Source organism: Glycine soja, chromosome 13, assembly GCF_004193775.1.
Source record: "Glycine soja cultivar W05 chromosome 13, ASM419377v2, whole genome shotgun sequence".
Classification (NCBI taxonomy): domain Eukaryota; kingdom Viridiplantae; phylum Streptophyta; class Magnoliopsida; order Fabales; family Fabaceae; genus Glycine; species Glycine soja.
In genome coordinates, this window is record NC_041014.1 from 1,609,145 (window position 1) to 1,629,113 (window position 19,969).

General features: G+C 35.0%; 1 non-coding gene and 1 pseudogene across 1 annotated transcript; both read left to right on the forward strand.

Annotated features, from left to right (window-relative positions):
- The first annotated feature begins 4,418 nt into the window (after nucleotides 1-4,418).
- LOC114382674 lies at nucleotides 4,419-7,121 on the forward strand (annotated as a pseudogene).
- A 12,237-nt stretch (nucleotides 7,122-19,358) lies between these two features.
- Nucleotides 19,359-19,464, forward strand: LOC114382896. The gene has a single exon (XR_003660352.1). It is a non-coding gene; the product is annotated as a small nucleolar RNA R71 (small nucleolar RNA).
- Nucleotides 19,465-19,969: the final 505 nt, after the last annotated feature.

Here is a 19,969-nt window from a genome sequence, read left to right on the forward strand (position 1 = left end):
TTTGAAATTTTAATTTATACTGAAAATTATTATATAATTTAAACAACAATAAGTTAGAAATTTCAAATAAAAAAGTTACAAATTTTAAATAAATAAGTTAGAAATTTAAAATAATAAGTTAGAGATTTTTAAAAAATAAGTTAGTCATTGAAACAAATGAGTTCCAAATTTTAATTGATCGAAACAAATAAGTTAGAAATTTTAATTGAATGTAATTGAATGGACAAAATAAGTTAGAAATTTTAATTTATACTAAAAATTATTATATAATTTAAACAACAATAAGTTACAAATTTCAAAAAAAATAAGTTACAAATTTTAAATAAATAAGTTAGAAATTTAAAATAATAAGTTAGAATTTTTTAAAAAATAAGTTACAAATTTAAAATAATAAGTTACAAATTTTTAAAAAATAAGTTAGTCATTGAAACGAATAAGTTCCAAATTTTAATTGATTGAAACAAATAAGTTAGAAAATTTAATTGATTGAAACAAATAAGTTAGAAATTTTAATTGAAGGTAATTGAATGGACAAAATAAGTTACAAATTTTAATTTTTACTTAAAATTATTATATAATTTAATCAACAACAAGTTACAAATTTCAAAAAAATAAGTTAGAAATTTAAAAAACTAAGTTAGACATTTAAAAATATAAGTTAGAAATTTTAAAAAAATAAGTTAGAAATTTAAAAAGAAATGAGTTAGAAATTTTTAAAAAAATAAGCTAGAAATTTTAAAAAAATAAGTTAGTCATTGAAACAAATAAGTTACAAATTTAAATTGATTGAAACAAATAAGTTACAAATTTTAATTAAATGTAATTGATAGAACAAAATAAGTTACAAATTTTAATTTGAACAAACGGATCACAAACATTTATTCCTTATAAATTTTTTTGCTAAAAGTTGATAATAAAACTTTTATTCCTTTTTTATACATACTACACATTACAAACGGGTCACAAACATAACAAATTGACACACTAAGACATATTACATCGACTAGAACATCATGGACACAAATTTAATTTGCACGAAACAGCCTAACATTTAACTAGCATTCAATCATGCAATGACGTAACCACATCGTCCTCATTTTCCATAACCACTTTACTAAAGAGAGCCAAAATTTCTATTGGCACAAATTGTTTCTAGTAATTAGACTCTACCAGCACCTTTAGCACGTCGTCGTCACATTTCAGCTCAACAATTTCAAATTCTAAAACTTTCTCAGAATACTCCAAATGACTAGGTTGTCGATAAAACAAACGCCTTACAACTTGGGATTCGTGAATCCCATGAGGAGGATTCCCTTTAGGTGTTACTTGCTTGATCAAATCCTTTAGTTGATCTATGTTACATCCTTTTGGAATATCAAATTTTTTTGGATTTATTCCGGTGAACGCGTAACCCACAAAGTTATTTTGGCGTGGCAAGTTTCACCTTCCGTTGTAATACATAACCGCATCATGTGTAGGGATGCTGGGGCGTTCAAGTAAGTTTAAAATTGTATCTGCTGTTCTACCAATGGTACATAACAACTCAATCGGTCCAACAAATGAAAATTGATCATTATACATTAACATGGTGTTCACATCCATGTCATTTTTCAATTGCATACTTTCAAAGTAAATGTTGTTACCTGTATCTTCCACTGGTCGCCGGTAATGAATTTCATCCACAACTTGATTGTTGTTTAGCCGAAGACTGTTGTGTATTCTGCTTTTGAGAGTTGAAAAATCGCATAGGTTTGGTACTCGCATGGGCACTGGACTAGAACTTTGAAAATAAACCCCACACTCGTTGTGAATGACGGTTCCATTTGGAAAAATGAATGCCAACCTCGAGTTCACGATCGTCTGGGACGAAGTCTCTCCTAAGAATGCCATTGTTTATCAAAAATTAATTTGACACTCTGAATACTAGTTTCTGTTGAGTACCATGGACATCCCCATCTATCATTTATATAAATGGCCCAGCCAGACACATGGCTTCCCTTTTACCAGACCCGTGACTATTTTACATTGTGAAGCGTAAAACTAAAGCAACCTCATGTCACATCGTTCACTGTCGGGTCACGTTAGTCATTGTCGTCTGAGAAAAAGGTTGGTTTCAGGACATGTAAACTTGCCTAAGTACCCCTGTTCGGGGTTTTTTTTTAAATTATCTGGGAAAGCCGTGAGACTCTCCAAAGGTAGTCTGTCTCATGTTTGCATGTCAACGAATCAAAAAAAAAAAAAAACAGGAGACACCGGTTCATTCGAACAGGGCATGCAACGGAAGGCCCAAAACTCAAAAAAGTTAGTTTCGGACCATGTAAACTTGCCTAAGTACCCCTGTTCGGGGTTTTTTTAAAATTATCTGGGAAAACCGTGAGACTCTCCAAAGGTGGCTTGTCTCATGTTTGCATGTCAAGGAATCCAAAAAAAATAACAGGAGACATCGGTTCATTCGAACAGGGCCTGCAACGGAAGGCCCAAAACTCAAAAAAGTTAGTTTCGGACCATCTAAACTTGCCTAAGTACCCCTGTTCAGGGTTTTTTTTTTTTTAAATTATCTAGGAAAGCCGTGAGACTCTCCAAAGGTGGTCGGTCTCATGTTTGCACGTCAACGAATCCAAAAAAATAACAGGAGACACCGGTTCATTCGAACATGGCCTGCAACGGAAGGCCCAAAACTCAAAAAAGTTAGTTTCGGGCCATGTAAACTTGCCTAAGTACCCCTGTTCGGGGTTTTTTTTAAATTATCTGGGAAAGCCGTGAGACTCTCCAAAGGTGGCCTGTCTCATGTTTGCACTTCAACAAATCCAAAAAAAATAACAGGAGACACCGGTTCATTCGAACAAGGCCTGCAACGGAAAGCCCAACACTCAAAAAAGTTTGTTTCGGGCCAACATTTCCTCTTGAGGGACGACATGTGGCCTGCTACTCTGACCCTTATCTGGCATGTCCATCCTTCTTGGCGCGGCATTTAATTCGTCGTCAGAAATAACTGAAGGACACCTCACTTGTTTCTCTTTCGGCCGCCACCGGTCTTGTCATCGTCGAAGGCGCCCTTGTGCTTGTCGGCAGAACCTTTTCCGGCGACCTCCTTGCCTTTTCCTTTGGCCTTGTTTGTCATTTCTACAGATAATGCAATGAGACCAACGCCAATTGCATGGTCAGAGTTAGAGAAATGGAGAGAGGAAGAAGTGTGTGACTGGAGTGTGTGTAACTGTGAAGAACGAGGAGTCCAAAATGAATTTTACTGTAAAAAATTTGAGGAAAAAAATGATCGACACATATCATGCGGTGCGTAGAAGAATCGGCCATTGGTCAACTTGTGAGAGGAAAAAATCATTTAACTAATACCAAATAATCTTAAAATTAACAAAATAATTTAACTAATTAACCCACGGAAGAACCTTCTTTCGTTGACTCTCGCGGAAGAAGTTCTTCCGCGTAGTTCCACGGAAGAAGGTTCTTCCGCAGTTCTTCTTCCGTTGACACTCGCAGAAGAAATGTTTCGCAGGCATCAACGAAAGAACCTTCTTCCGCAGTTGACGGAAGAAGGTTCTTCCGTTGATGCCCGCGGAACATTTCTTCCGCGAGTGTCAACGGAAGAAGTTTGGCAAAAACGCTGAAGGGCATTTTTGTCATTTTGGAAATTTGCTGGGTGCACCAACAATGCTGCTAGGTGCCCCTAGCAAATCCCTTGGAACTAGGATCTTTGTAGGATAGTATCTTATTTATCTCCTTATTAAAAAATAATATTTATATTTGATTTCATACGCGTGCAAATTATAATTTTAATTTTCATTCAACGTTAATTATTCATAAATTTAATAATAATAAATTAATTGAAACAATTACTATAATTATAGTAAAAATTTATTCTTAAATTATCCAAATATAACATTAAAAGCTTACATACATAATGTTAAAAACAAGTAAACATAATATCGATTCATCCAAACTCAAGTCATAAATAAATAAAATTACAAAGATAATTATCCAACATGGTGATTATTAAAGTCAATGTTCTAATTGCTTAACAAAACTTTTATTAAATGCTTAGGATTTTTCACTCTCTGATAATCATTCAATATAGCGATTTAAAATTTTTCACTCTCTGGTGATAATATTGTTAGAGATTAGAGACTTAGATAGATCATTAGTCTAAAAAATATAATTGTTTTTCACAATATATATAACACGTGGGTGTTTCCCGCTCCAATATTAGGGGTAATTACTCGTGTTGCTTCATATAGTTTAGATATACTTTGACATCCTTGACTGACACTACCAATTTGCTATTGGTACTTCGAAATCATGTGAAATTCCTTTTTTGCCAACTCACCAAATTATTCTCAACCCCATCCTTCCCACACCCAAACCACACCAACCCTCATCGTCAAACTGCCCAAATGGTATCGACTATGGACTTGGGTGGTGGCGTCGCGTGCATGCAAAGGGATAGGTCACCCACCAGCTATGGTGTTTGGGTCGTGGATGTTGTTGTAGCTGCTTCTGTTGGTGACAAGATTCGGGTGAATCTAATCAAATATTGATGTTATAGGTTGGTGGTGGTGGAGGATGTTGATGTTGGTGGTACGATTATGGTCATGGTGGAATGGTGTGCGCATGGTGGAGCATATAATATAATACTTATAATACATATACTTATTTACTTGTTTAGCTCTAGCTTCATTTTTTGTCAGTTTTTTATCAATAAATATTAATTGTTAATTTATTAATTTTTATTAGTGAGAGAAATTCAAACCCACAATTTCTTCCTCCTCCCTTCTCCCTTCAACCACTAAGTTAATTTTATAGATGTAACTCCTATTCGTTTGGTCAGTGTTACACTAATTTTCTTTCCCTTTTGTTTTTCTTTTTTCAATTTACAAATGTATAAATCATGGAAGAGTAATAGGAGATCACAAAATCCGTAGAAGCTGCCCGATCAAATCCTTGAAGAAGTTGAAAATAAAATCTCTAAAACATTTAACAAGTACACATCATTTGATTCATTTGGGTACTCAGACCTTGATGATTCATATGGGTACTCAAACCTTGATAATTCATATGGCTCTCCCTCTTCCCTTCCCTTACCACCTTTCAATTCACTAGCACCACAACCTACATTGTCAAGTTCCATTGCTCCTCTAAATTTGACACCTCCAAGCATAGGTGGTAACCCTTTCTCCTAGCACTTTCATCACTTCCAAGTCCACCTCATGGTGGTGTCTTTGGGCCACCAAGCCCAAGAAGCATTGCTAGTTCACCACCATCTCCACCTCAACCTTATCCCTCAAGCCCACCAAAGCATGCTCCAAGCCCATCACCACTAGTGCACCTTCCACCTGTTGTGTCCCCACCACCCCTTTGCCTTCAGTGCACCGCAAAAAACCACCACAATACGCACTTTGGTGTGCGGCAAAGCCCACAGTTCCTGACCCAATAATTCAAGAGGCCATGGACTATGCCTATGGGGGCATTGCTTTGTGCACCCAACACAAAAGTGTAATTCCAATTTTTCCCTTTTGTAAAAGCTGATATAGATTAGCCAATCCGTATGAGACTTACGGATTGGCCCAAACGGTTTTTTTAAAATAATTTCAAAAATGTGTTTTACAAATTAATTTAAAATTAATGGCTCATGCATGAATCAAACCTATGACTTTCATATTATTAGCACGATGCTCAAACCAATTGAGTTAATAAGCCAATTATGTTATAAAATAATTAATGTCACTATATATAACACTAAAATTTTTAATGTATATTTAATGCACATGTAAATTTAAATAATAAATTTTATGACAATTAATTTTGATATAATAATTAATTTGTTTACACATACAAATTTTTATGAAACCTATGATTTTTATTTAAAATTTATATATGTAAAAAAATAAACTATTAGATTAAAATTAATTATAATAAGGTAAAAAAAAATACATTAGTAGATTTATGTTAATAAACCTATGATTTTTATTTACAGAAGGGCAAAATTGGAATTGTACTGTTGTGCTGGGTGTACCAGCAATTGTGCTGGGTGCACAAAGCAATGCCGTGCCTGTGGGTCTGGCGCAGATTGCAAGTCCATTCAGCCTAATGGAATGTGCTTCCAGCCCAACACTTTGCCGGTCCATGCTTCCTATGCCGTCAATAGCTACTGGCAGAACAATAAGATTGGTGGAGGCACTTGTGATTTTGGTGGAACTGCCATGCTCATTACTGTTGATCCAAGTAAGTATCTTCCCATATTCAGAAATGTTATTAGAGTTTATTACTATAAATTTTTTTACACTGTAGACTAATTTAAAATCATTTTAAATAATTTTAAGATTTTATTGTCTAAATCGACAAATTTATCAATTATACAAATTTCATCAAATATATGATATGAGTTTCTTTCTATTTTTTTTAATTTTATTTATAAATTAGTGAGACTCACGTGAATTTAAAGACGGGAGGGTACTAAAAAAGATAATGTTACTAATTCACATCACATCTTTTACCTCTCGAAAGGGCATAATGTGTCCTGAATGTGAGTCAGTGACCATGTATGTACGGATGCTAAAAAGAAAAGAAAAAAACAGTCGAATACATGATTGTTATTGTTATTAATTTATGGATTAGTATAATATTTATTTAATAATGAAAGTAGATACTGTGACAATATGGTGTCATTAAACCAAAATTATTTGTACACAATGTTTTTTTTTATTCTTCTTTTTCTTAACCATTTTACTTGGGATCCCATTAGCGTCACTTGAACAGTACCGTGGCTTTTTTCTAAATCGTAATAAAGTAACGAGGTCTGATCAGAGATAATTACGTAAAACGCAAAGGATTAATTAACGAACAGTATTTACAAGTAGCATTAGGAAAATCTAAATCTTTTCATATAAATAAATTGAGTAGATAAATCTAAGTCTTTGTCGCGTATTTCACATCGCATGCTTGCTTTGCTGTGATGACAAAAACGTGTCACTTGTTTTCAGTACACATTTCATTTTCAATCGTCGTTTTATGAATTCAATTTGAACCTGTGGGCTAATGCTACTTACTACTGTACACTGACCTTTATTTTTTGCGCAGGCTATGACAAATGCAACTTCATGTTGACTTAGCTGCCATATAGCACATGTTTGGAGACTTAATGTTCAAAATATTCTCTCTCATCCTAACATCGATTTTTGATGTAACAATAATTAATTCCCTGGCCCATGCGTTATTGGAGCTACCTAGGTTGTATTTTTACCCTTTCTTCTGGGATTATTATAGCTGTCGTATTTGGAAGTATCGTATATATACTATCTTTTTTTTTTTTAATAATTTCATTATCATGTCCGTTTGGTTAAACTTTGAAAATTACCCATATCTAATCTAATAATCTCGCATAACACAATACTGACAATAGGACTAATCTAATAATCTCGCATAACACAATACTGACAATAAGTTGACAATTTTGGCACGGTTAACTTATTTGTTAATTGATCTATTGAGTTATTAATTTATTCAGATGGTAATTTGAAGTGATCAAAATAATACAAAATATATTTTTTACGAGTTAAATTATATATTTACGCAACCAAGCTAAAAAAAGTAAACTTTTATAAGCAAAAGTGTTAGTTAATATATATATATATATATATATATATATATATATATATATATATATATATATATATATATATATATATATATATATATATATATATGTGAGTGTATTATATGAGAATGAACATCTTATATAAAAATATATAAAAATAAGAATGATTAATCTCAATTGTTAAATTAAAATAAAATATTAAAATTAAAATATTTTAAATTCAAATTAAAGTTTCATTTAGTCATAAATTATAAAAAAATCATTTAAATCTAGATCATTATGATCATCACTACCGTCATGATCGATTCTATCATAATTGTCATGGCCGCCACTGTAATTACCATGATCATCAATCATTGCACACCACAAAATTGTCGCCATTACAATACTAGAAAGAATGATTTTAACATTGTTAAGTTAACATTGACTTTTTATAACATGAGTTTGTTAACATCAATTTTTGAAAAATCAATGTGGAGTTTAACATTGTTTTTTTTAAAATCGATGTTGTTGGATCTTTTATAATAATTGTTGCACCTAAACCCTCGAGCTCCTTCATTGTCACCCTTTCTCACTCTCACTTGAATCTCTTATGGCGTTGAATGATGCAAACTTCGACTGCTCCTTCACTGGGTTCTCCCTCCTAGCCATGGACTCTAGCCACATCACCCTCGTCACGCTACTCCTCCGATCTGAGGGCTTCGAGCAATACCACTGCGACCACAACATCTTCATGGATTGGCATGATGACATCATCACTAGCATGGCCAATGATGGTAGCCAAACTCTGGTTTCAAAATGCTGCTAGTTGTAACACCCCATTTTTCATAAAATAAATTTAAAATGATTTTTTTATTTAAAAATAAATAGTTTTAGAAAAATGATGATGTTTTTATAATTAAATAAATAAGGAGAAATTAATTTATTAATTAAAATAATGGTTTGAAGAAAAATAAAAAAAAAGATATTTTATTTATTCATTTGATAGGAAATAAAATAGAGTTCTTGTTTATAAAATAATAAAAATAAAGAAAAATAGAGTAAATAATAGGCTGGGAGTACCCTAGCTATAAATAGAAACACATTAAGTCAGTTTTCAAACTGAAGATACTTCTCTACGCTTCTTTTTTCTCTCAATTTCATTTTCCTTTCTTCCTCTCTCAAAACCCTCTCTTTTCCCGTGTACACCCAAACTTGTCTCAGTAAAATGACGATCCCAAATGGGTTAACCGTTGGATCATCATGAAATAGGAGCACCAGGTTCAGAACTCATTTTCAAACATTTTCACCATTGGAATTTGCGAAATAATGTCTGAGATGAGAGAAATGCCCTTCGCATCATAGCTTTCTTTTTCCCATATACACCCAAACCTGTTCCAGTAAAACAACGATCCCGAACTTGTTAACTGTTAGATCGTCGTGAAATTTAAACACCAGGTTCGCAACTCACGTTTGCACACCTCCATTGTTAGGATTTGCGAAATAATGTCCATAGAGAGTGATGCAATCCTACTCCCCAAGGACATTGAATAGAAGACTCAAAGAAGATTGGGCCAGAGATGCAAGAAAAGGCCCTAGGGTTCTCATGAGCCTTAGGGTAAATTTCGGGCCCATGAGTTAAGTATGAACCCACTTATCTTTGTACATATTAGATTAAGGTTTCATTATTTTTGGGCCTTGTATTTAGGACTCCGTAATATAGGTAGGGTACCCTAGAAATGTAGGATTTTTTAGCCCTTGTATTTTAGGGCACCTAGACTAGTTTTTTGTATTAGGGGTAGTTTTGTAATTTCACATGCATTAAGTGAATATTTGGTGTGTGTTGGGAAATAAATTTAATTGAATTGGGAGAAGCTCAATCCAATTAAATTTTAGAAGGGGAGGTGAGCATTTGCTTGCTACACCCCATTGCCACATCTATAGTCACACTTTGTGCATGTCCTTCATGCTTTACATGCCTCATGACACCTAAGCACACTTAGTGGAGAATCTTGAACTTAATCTTGGATTAGTAGGCTGAACCATAGCTAAAATTCACTAATCATAATTAGTGAAATTTTGGCTCCACAAATTCAATTTCAAATTCAAGTGAAATTTGAATAGAAATTCAAATTTCCCTCCAATTTTGTGTTACACTTTAGGCTATAAATAGAGGTCATGTGTGTGCATTTTTTGAACTTTGATCATTTGAGAATTATACTTCAAAGTTCATACCTCATTTGAAGCACAAAATTTTGTGCTCCTTCTCCCTCCACTCATCTTCTACCTTCAAGCTCTTATCCATGGCTTCTTATAGTGGTGAGCTTGTTCTTGACTCATCTTCTCCTTGAAGTGGTGTCTCCTCTCACCTTTTATCCTTCTCCATTCCACTACCATTAAACTTCAAGAAGCAAAGGACTCCATTGATGAAGAAGATCCAAGGCATACAAGCTCGACATGGAGCTATGTCATGTGGTATCAAGAACATCTTCATCTAGGTGATGTTATTTTGCTTCCTCTATCTTTTTGTTCAGTCAACTCACTTTAATTCCTTGTTCTTCATCTTATTCTCCATGTATATCCTTCATTGTCTTGTGGTTTGGTGCTGTTTAGAGTAGATTAAAAAAAAAATAAACCGATTAAATCTTAGATCTACACTTGTTCTTGCATTTCTATGGTTTAAATTTTATAGATATACTCTTGAATCATGTTTTTGTGTTGATTTTTGGTTCTATCATTTTTCAGTCATAATCTTCTTGTGCCGAACCTTTAGATCTAAATTTTCTTCCAAAATATTGATTTGAAAAAGAACACAAAAATCTAAGTATAAATCACTTAATCCATGTTGTATTAGAGTCATGTTTAGTCATAATAATTGTTACATTGTGTTCTAAGTTTGTGTTGAATTTTGATTTTGTTGATTGAATTCAAGATACATTTGTTCATGTATTATTGTCATTCTTAGCCTATCTTTTGAATTTTGAGTCTAATTCATGCATGTTATTTAGTTCATAATATGTTCTAAATCAATTGCTAGAAGTAGTCTTGTTGTTGAACTTTGTTTTGTTTTCTAAGTTTCCTATATGATGCCTATGAAGAAATTGAGTTGTGATGCTGAGTTGTGGCTGGATTTGTGAATCAAAATAAGTCTTAAACTCTCTTTCATTGGACTTTGAACTTTATAATTTTGTAATTAGCAATTTACTTATCTTCATTACTTTCAAATTTTGTAACAAAAAGGCCTTTCATTGGAAGTGTGTTGGGAGCCTCCAATAGGTTACCAAACTTCCATTTGTGTGTAATAATTTTAGGCAATTTTCCCTTAGGATAATGAGTGTTTTCTTGGGAACTTTAAATGTGGTCATCCAAACACTCTTAGGATTCGCCTTGTTTAAATTTCTTACACTTTAATTTCTTGCTTACTTTCATAGCTTATTTTCTTTACTAGTCACACCTAGTTTATCTTATAATTAAATAATACTTTCTTCTTGCTTATCACACTTATCTTGAGTTCTTTTGAATCCTAGATTTTACCTTTTTCAAACCCCCAAAAAGAAAGAACCACAACTTAGGAACCAACACGAGTCATCATTCATCTAGTGTTAATGGTGAGGGTACTAGTCATAAGGACCCTCTATCTAGAATCTTAGATGAGTTGAGTTCCGTCAAGTTATGGAAAGAAAAACTAGAAAGAAAAGAAAAAGGAAAAGAAAGGGTAGAAATAAATCAAGATGAGAGGGAACAAATAAGGGAAGAAGAAAGAAGGAAAATAAAAGAGTTAAGAAAAGAAAAACATGCCTCCTATAGTAGTTATGATTCTTGCAAGAGCCTAAGTGAAGAACTTCGTGACTATTATGAAGGAAGGCATAGGTCACATCTTAGACCTCACTCCCATAGGAGATGAAAGGAAAGAAAGCCTCAAGAGGCTAACATTAACCTCCCATACTTCCATGGGAAGGACAATGTAGAGACTTACTTAGATTGGGAAATAAGGGTAGAGCAACAACTTAAAATGAAGTCTACTTCAAAATCTTATGGCTCTCACTCTTATCCAAAGAAAGACCAAGGTCAAGGCATCTTAGGGGCGGCACCTTCTAAGCCCAAAGATGATAAGGGGAAGTGATCGAGGCCGTACCCGAATCAAATAAATATTAAAATGTAGTAACTAGGAAGTGATCCTAGGTCATTTCCCAACGAGCAATGATACACCAAATGTTCATAACAGATAGTAGGAAATAGTAACAAATTGGGGAGGGGGGGGGGTTGTTTGCTTTTGTAAATTAAACAGCGAGTAAAATTGAATTAGAAATTATCAGAATTAAAATACGTTGCTTCCCCTTGATTCACAAGCAAGTCTCTTGTCCTAGGTTGCGAGAATTTATCCTTTATCAATTCAACCACTTAATCCAACCCTAAATTAAATTACTAAGCGAAATTTAACATAAAGCATTTATTATGTGATTAAGCATCACACACACCAATTACTCATAAAAAATCATTAAGCATGAACGTAAATTAAGCGCAGAGACAATTAATCAAGCACTAAGCATGCATGAATTAATAGCAACAAATTCAGAGTAATTAGTGAAGAGGAAAAACTGAACAAAATTTAACAGTAATAATAGAACCTCAAAGAGAACTGTGGTTGATCCTCAAGAGAAAACAACGCTGTGGACTTAGCCTTCCATTAATCAAATAGGGAACGAAATTTTATTAATAAAATTAAAAGTTTGAACTGGAATTGTAAAAAAAATGAAAATAAAAGAGAAAGAGAAGAGAGACTAATACTAAAAACGAAAAATAGAAGAGAGAGCTAAACTAGAACCTTGGTGCTGTTATATAATTTTTCAGCCCCAAAGCTTACAAATCTATTTTAAATCCAAGCCCATAAGTAAAATCAAATCAAATCTAGATAAGATAAGATAAGATCTAGATGAAATAATATCTAGATAAGATAAAATAAGATAAGATCTAATTTTGTAGAATAAATTAGTCTGCCTTCTTCAAGTCCAAGCCCAATTCTGGATTCAAGCCTAAACCCAATTCTAGATTCAAGCCCAATGCTTCATTAATTCCTGAAATTAGATTAAAAACATCAAATTAGTTGAATGGGCCCAAATAATAAATCTGCCTCATAAATTTGACAATTAAGACTAATCAGTATTTAAAATGGTGCAAAAAGGGTTAAGAAATAGGAGAAAATAATGGCACATCAAAACCCCCCATACTTAGCCTTTTGCATTCCTGGGCAAAATGAAATAAAGAAAAAAAATCCAAGGATATCAAAGAGAGACTAACAAAAACATTTACATATTTCTCAATGAACATCAAGGAATGAAAGGAATGGGTAACATCTAACATGAAGAGATCCAAAGAGTCAAGACATTTGTGAAAATCATCCAAGCAACCCAATCATGGAAAAATAGTTAATCAGCTCAATAATGAAAAATGATTAAGCCTCACAAGATATACACTCTATCTCTCAAGTGTCTAGGCTATTGTTTACTCTCGAAGCACCCATGAAAACAAACACCACATAGACTTGGCAAAATTCTAAAATTGACAAACGACTTGACAACACATGCATATGAGGATCAAAAGGTCTTTAAAGGTTGTAATGGGGCCAAGGACAAGGTAGGGAAAAAAATATGGAATAAGTAGCTAAATCCCAAAGGAATAGAGGAGTAATGGGGAATAAGTGGAAATTAAGCACTAGTAGTAAACCCAAACCCTCTAATATCAACAAAATCAACCAAAGCTCTCAAATCAAGTTCTCATATCAAGACCTTATTTATTCAACTTCACTTTTTTTTTTTTTATGAATAGTACAAAATTGCAGAATTTGCAGCAACTGAATTTTTTTTTATTTCTTTTTCATTTTTGATTTTTTTTAATTTTTTATATTATTTTTTTGATTGAACAGTACGAAATTAAAGATTAAAGAAAGAACTAGGCAATATATATATATATATATATATATATATATATATATATATATATATATATATATATATATATATATATAATATATATATATATATATACATCAAGCATGGCCAAAAATCATATCTTCCAATGAAACATACACCCCCCCCCCCCCCACACACACGCTTATTCCCAAAACAATTCCAAAGCTCCAAAATTCCTTAAGGGTAAGGTGATATCATCGTTTTTCACTTAAGGCTTGTAATGAGCTTCAAAACAAAGAAAGGGGAAAATAGGCTTAAAGGGGCTATCAAAGGAATTAATTCAAGGTAAGTCCATTTGGCTAGAAGCTTATAAGAACGAAATTGCCTAAATCATTTCCAAATATGCATGCGAATTAGGAAGCATCAACAAGATTCAAGCCAAGGCTATTGTGCAAGCAATCAATGGGGCAAAACACACCAAAAGATTATGATGATGGATGGCTCGAATTCTCACAAAGGTAAACTTATCACTTTCAAATTGAGCTTTCAAAACTATCATGGCATGTAAAGGAAAAACAAGGATTTCAAGTCACAAAATGTCAAGAGACTTTTATTTTCAGAACAATTACCCATTACTTGAACATATCCTATAATTCAAAGACAAACATGCAAATTTAACACAACAAAACTAACAAAATTAAACTAGAACCCAACAAAACTAACAAAATTAAACTAATTTAACGCAACTAACAAAACCAAAACCAAAGAACACACTCCCCCCATACTTAAACAACACATTGTCCTCAATGTGGCACAATTAAAAGATTAAAAGCAATTAAACCATCAAATAAAATCGGACAAATGTAATAAAAGTAAAGAAGGAGATAGGAAAAAAAAACTCCCTAAGTCATGGTAGAGGAAGAGTAGGGTGGAGTAAGGAAGTCTCTTCCACCACTACGTCCACTAAAGAAGGGTTTGTGAGGAATGGCTTAAGTCAGTGTCCATTGACCTTGAAGCTCTTGTTTGTGGAGTCGCTTTTGATCTCAACTGTACCATAAGGAAAAACATTAGTAACAACAAAAGGACCAATCAACTTAGACCTCAACTTACCACTCATGAGTCCAAGCTTAGAATTATACAATAACACTTTTTGCCCAACCATGAAGTCCTTCTTAATTATCATGCTATCATGGAACTTCTTGGTCTTTTCTTTGTAGAACTTGACATTCTCGTAGGCTTCTAGGCGGATCTCATCTAACTCACTCAGTTGCAACTTTCTTTCCTCACCAGCTTGATCCATAGAGAAGTTACAGGTCTTCACTACCCAGTATGCTTTGTGCTTAATCTCCACTGGAAGATGACATGCCTTTCCAAAGACAACCCGATAAGGAGACATTCCTATGGGTGCTTTGTAGGCAGTCCTATGTGCCCAAAGAGCATCATCTAGCCTGGTACTCCAATCTTTCCTGCTTGGCTACACAATCTTCTCTAAAATTCTCTTGATCTCCCTGTTAGAAATTTCTGCCTATCCATTGGTTTGGGGGTGGTATGGTGTGGATACCCTGTGGACAACCCCGTACTTTTTAAGCAAGGCATGCATTGATTTGTTTCAAAAATGGGTTCCTTGATCACTAACAATTGCTTTAGGTACTCCAAACCTGCAAAACATATTAGATCTGACAAAATCTACAACAACCTTAGCATCATTAGTTCTAGTGGGCTTGGCTTCCACCCATTTTGAAACATAATCAACTGCAAGGAGAATGTAAACATAACCAAAAGATACAGGAAAAGGGCCCATGAAATCTATACCCCAGACATCAAACACCTCACAAAATAGCATAGGTTGCTGAGGCATTTGTTGTCTCCATGTAAGTGCATTTCCTGCTCTCTGACACTGCTCACAAGTGCTACAAATCTTCCACGCATCTTTAAAGATGGTGGGCCTGTAAAAGCCACAGTGAAGCACTTTGCGAGCTGTCCTTTGAACACCCAGATGACCTCCCGGTGCGGAAGAATGACAGAACTGCAAGACTGAGTCAGTCTCATGATCTGAAATGCATCGTCTAATGACCTGATCACTGCACAATTTCCACAAGTAGGGGTCATCCCAAATAAATTGCTTAGCATCACTTTTAATTTTATCTTTTTGGGCCTTAGATGTTAAGGGAGGAAAAACAGAAGCAACTAAATAATTGACAATGTTAGAAAACCAGGGAGTAGAAAGAGAATCAGAAATACTATACAATATATATAAATGATCATCCGGGAAATCATCCCGAATGGGTGAGTCCTCATCAGACACATGTTTGATCCGACTTAAATGATCAGCAACTAAATTTTGTGCTCCGCTCCTATCACGGATCTCCCAGTCAAACTCTTGGAGCCAGAGCATCCATCGGATCAACCTAGGCTTTGAATCAGCCTTCTGCAACAAGTACTTTAAAGTTGCATGGTCAATATAAACAATAATGCGAGTACCAAGCAAATAAGAACGAAATTTTTCAAGAGCAAAATCTATGGCTAGTAGCTCTTTCTCAGTAGTAGCATAATTCACTTGGGCAGCATCTAAAGTCGTAGAAGCATAATATATCACCCTAAGCAATTTATCAATTTTCTGAGCAAGGACAACCCCCAATGCATAATTTGATGCATCACACATAAGCTCAAAAGGGGCTGTCCAGTCGGGTGCCTGGATGATGGGGGTGGTAGTCAGTGCTCTTTTGAGGCAATCAAAAGCCTCTTTGCATTTATCATTAAAGTCAAACTCCACCTCCTTTTGCAACAAGTTGGATAGTGGAAGGGCTACTTTGCTAAAATCTCTTATAAAGCGCCTGTAGAATCCTGCATGACCAAGAAAAGATAGCACCTCTTGCACGCAAGAGGGGTAAGGCAATTGTGAAATAACAGAAATTTTTGCAGGATCTACTTCCATGCCCTTATTGGAAATAATGTGGCCTAAAACTATACCTTGCTCAACCATAAAATGACATTTTTCAAAATTTAGAACAAGGTTAGTTTCAGTGCATCTATTCAAAACCTTTTCCAGACTATCCAAACAAACATCAAAAGAGGATCCATATACAGTGCAATCATCCATAAACACCTCCATGAAATTTTCTAAAAAATCACTAAAAATACTAATCATGCACCACTGGAAGGTACCAGGGGCATTGCATATGCCGAAAGGCATCCTCCTATAGGAAAAAGTGCTGAAGGGGCAGGTGAATATGGTCTTTTCCTGATCCTTAGGAGCAATAATGATTTGCATATAACCAGAAAAACCATCAAGGAAACAGTAGGGAGATTTACCTGCTAGGCGTTCAAGCATCTGGTCAATGAATGGCAGTGGAAAATGGTCCTTTTTGGTAACCTGGTTCAGCCTCCTATAGTCGATGCATACTCTCCAACTGTTTTGCACTCGAGTAGGAATCAACTCATCCTTCTCATTTTTTTATCACGGTGAGGCCGGTTTTCTTCGGGACTACCTGGACGGGACTCACCCATTGGCTGTCGGAGATAGGATAAATGTTTCTAGCTTGCAAAAGCTTGGTTACCTCCTTCTTCACTACATCAAGAATCACTGGGTTGAGTCTTCTCTGTGGCTGTCTTATTGGTTTAGCCCCATCTTCTAAATTTATTCGATGCATACATGTGGATGGGCTAATACCAGGAATATCCGCCAGGGTCCAGCCTATAGCTTTCTTATACTTCTTAAGAACAGATAACAGCTTCTTCTCTTGCTCATCAGCAAGGGAGGCAGATATAATTACTGGAAAACTTTTGCTATCATCCAAGTAAGCATATTTTAAATTTGATGGCAGAGGCTTCAATTCTAGTGTGGGCGGCTGGATAATGGTAGAAAGAGATGGTTTCTCAGCCTGCACTTCATAAAGAAAGTTCGAGGTATGTGTACTTATTGAAACATGGTTAGTTCGATCTGACTCTATAAAATCAATCTCAAGAGGTAAGACATCACCAGACATGTAATCAATATCAAATTCAGATTCGCTCTCAGCATTAAATTCAGACATATGATCAAGTGCAAATTCAAATTCAATGCATGAAGAGTGACAGGCATGTAGATTAGAATGAAGATCAGTCATGTATTCATCAACAATATGGTCAATTATTACAACACGAAATACAAAAAGATCTTCAGATGGGTGTTTCATAGCATCAAGAATATTAAAATGAACAGTTATATCACCAAACTCCATAGATAATGTGCCTGCATATACATTTATCTTAGTTCTAGCAGTTTTCATAAAAGGTCTGCCTAGAATGATGGGAACTGGTCCTTTAGAAAATCTCTCCTCCATATTTAAAATATAAAAATCAACAGGGAAAATCAGCTCACCAACTCTAACTAAGACATCCTCTATGAAACCAGCAGGATAAACAACACTTCTATTAGCTAAATGAATTACCACATAAGTTGACTGTAAAGGACCTAGAGACAGAGAATTAAAAATAGACAGAGGCATAACACTAACGGAAGCTCCTAAATCTAGCATGGCATTGTCAAACTTATTGTTTCCTATAATACAAGGTATGCTGAATGTACCTGGATCTTTACATTTTTTAGGGATTTGGGGAACAGATTTATCAATCAATGCGGAGACATTTCTGCCCATACTAATTCTTTCACTTCCTTTAAGCTTCCGCTTATTAGTTCACAGCTCCTTCAAGAATTTAGCATATCTTGGAATTTGCTTTATTGCATCTAGCAGAGGTATGTTTACCTCTACTTTTCTAAATGTTTCCAAGATCTCCTTCTCTGCCTCTTCCATTTTTTTGTTGGAAATTGCTCTTGGAGGGAATGGAAGAGGGATATGTTGCTTCTCTTTAGATTCACCTGCATAGAAATTGTTAGGTAACTTACTCTTTAAATTTTTGTCATCATCTTTTTCTGGAGTAGAGTGAGGTTGGGCAGGTTCATTTGCGGATGAGGAAGATGCTATTGGTTGAGGTCCTTAACACTGCTTTCCTGACCTCAATGTAATGACACTCACATTTTTGGGATTTTGGACAGATTGAGAAGGTAATATATCAGAATTCTGGGACTGTTGTTGATTTAACTGTGTAGCCAACTGTCCCATCTGATTAGTTAAGCTCTAAATGGAGGCTCTGGTCTCTTGTTGAAACTGCATGTTTTGCATAGTCATTTACCTCACAAGTTCTTTAAGGGAAGGTTGCAGAGGGGCCTCAATTGTTTGTTGTTTCTGGGGCTGTTGCTGTTGTTGTTGTTGTTGCTGGATTGGTGGAGGAACGTATGCCTTGCTTGGGCCAGCAACATTTTGAAAATAAGACTGTTGTTGTTGTAGCTGTTGTGAAGGATTTGACCATCTAAGGTTGGGATGATTCCTCCATCTGGGATTATACCTGTTGCTGGAGAGGTCATAATTATTCTGTTGTGGCTGATTTTGCTATTGAGGTTGAGGAGATCTATTGTAGATTTTTGCAGCATAAGCTTCAGGCTGTTCAATTGCTTCATATTGTTGCACAGAAGGGCAAAGGTTTGTGTGGTGGTCGGCAGAGGAGCATAAACCACAGAGTCTGGCGACAGGTGCAGATTTTTTATTCATGGCCAGTTGGGTTACCAGGTTAACCAAGGCATCTAGTTTACCTTCAAGCTTCTTAGTCTCACCTGATGAATTCGTGACTACTTCATGCACTCTTCTAATGACAATATCATCACTTTTGGAACTAAATTTCTGGGAGTTTGAAGCCATCTTCTCAATTAAATTTCTGGCTCCAGCAGGGGTCATGTCTCTAAGGGCTCCACCACTGGCAGCATCTATCATACTTCTCTCCATGTTGTTGAGTCCTTCATAAAAATATTGGAGAAGAAGCTGCTCTGAAATCTGGTGGTGATGGCAACTGGCACATAATTTTTTAAATCTCTCCCAGTATTCATATAGGCTCTCTCCACCGAGTTGTCTAATACATGAAATATCCTTTCTGATTGTCGTGGTCCTGGAAGCAGGGAAATTTTTTTCTAAGAGTACTCTCTTGAGGTCATCCCAACTCGTGATGGACCTTGGAGCAAGGTAATATAGCCAGTCCTTTGCCACTCCCTCTAAAGAATGAGGAAAGGCCTTCAGAAATATGTGATCCTCCTGGACATCTGGTGGTTTCATGGTGGAGCAGACAATATGGAATTCTTTCAGATGCTTGTGTGGGTCTTCACCTGCAAGGCCATGAAACTTTGGAAGCAAATGGATAGTCCAGTTTTAAGAACATATGGGACATCCTCATCAGGGTATTGGATGCACAAGCTTTCGTAGGTGAAATCAGGTGTAGCCATTTCCCTTAGAGTCCTCTCATGGGGTGGAGGTTGTGCCATATTCTCAGAATGTACAAAATCAGAATGTTCAAAATTATAATGTTCAAAATCACCAATATCAGAATGCTCAGGATGCTCAAAAGGTACTAAATGATGTCTAACTAATCTATGAAATGTCCTATCTAT